Genomic DNA, 1,231 nt, shown 5'->3' with positions numbered 1-1,231 from the left:
CGAAATTCAAAAAGAAAAGAAATCCGATCGGATATTTAAATTGTATTTCCTTCAATGGATTATCCCACGATAATACGCAAGCATAATACTGCTACTTCCATATGGGGGTATTGCCGTATCTAGCCCACTGCTGATTTCTGCTAGCTTTTAAACATAAAAGCATTTCCCCGTTAGAAAAGAGCTGGAGCTCCGGTACTCATAATACAGATAATCGTTCTGTACTTTATACAGATATCACGTCCACGTGTAGCCACTGTATGCCACAGTAAAACAACATTAAAAAAGATTAAAACAAAAGTCTTAGAGGGGTGTAAAGCATTGTTTCACGTCACCGCGTGCCGCATTCCCTGAAAGGGCCCGCAATGACTGCTACACTAGAATGGAGTAGTAACTCACGGCGAAGGTGCACTTTCAATATGTATAGTCACATCTACTATTCGATCTCAACATACACACATCCAATCAGATATCAAGAGCCAAATATCCGAGATTCGACCAAAATTACCATCTATCCAATTTATGCTAAAAAATTCAAATAGTGAAACGAAAAAAAAGAAGAAGAAACAGCAATTTGTTCAAATTTGTTACATTCTTGTAATACTTAAAATGACTTTAAATGTTTGAATGAAGAAAAAATATGTATATATGTTCTCTTTCAATACAATATAGTAATTCAGGCATTTTGGTATAACTAACTGCATTTTCAAATAAGAATCTTAAAAACATATATAATAACGTACCGTTGCCCGGTGGAACAGCCGTAAGTTTATGGACTTATAACGCTAAAAACCGAGTTTCGATACCCGTGATTAGCACAGTACAAATCGCCCCCTTGTAAAACATTGCGCTTAACTACAGATAGACAAACAAGTAATGTAACATATTTACTAAATATATTTATTAATCAACTTCCTATTTATTCAAAATAAGTAACTGTACTGTAACATAATAATAACCATTTTCGTTACTAAACAGTTTTAGTAAAGTAAAATAATACTCATATTTTTGTCAATTATTTAGTGTAATACAGCATCAGACTCCCCTAAATCTTTCACTAAGCACCAACGGTCACATAACAAATTCGCTATCAAACGCCTTTACTAAATACTTAGAGCAAATTTTTAGACGATAATTGTTAGAACTGTCACTAATCTAATTTAAATAAAAGCCAGTGTGTGTGTGTCACATCACGCTTGCTTTCTCGAAATAGGAGGAGTCATAAAAGCCAAAA

This window comes from Limulus polyphemus, unplaced genomic scaffold (genome assembly GCF_000517525.1).
Source record: "Limulus polyphemus unplaced genomic scaffold, Limulus_polyphemus-2.1.2 Scaffold2539, whole genome shotgun sequence".
In the NCBI taxonomy this organism is placed as follows: Eukaryota; Metazoa; Arthropoda; class Merostomata; order Xiphosura; family Limulidae; genus Limulus; species Limulus polyphemus.
This window is presented reverse-complemented; position numbering follows the sequence as displayed.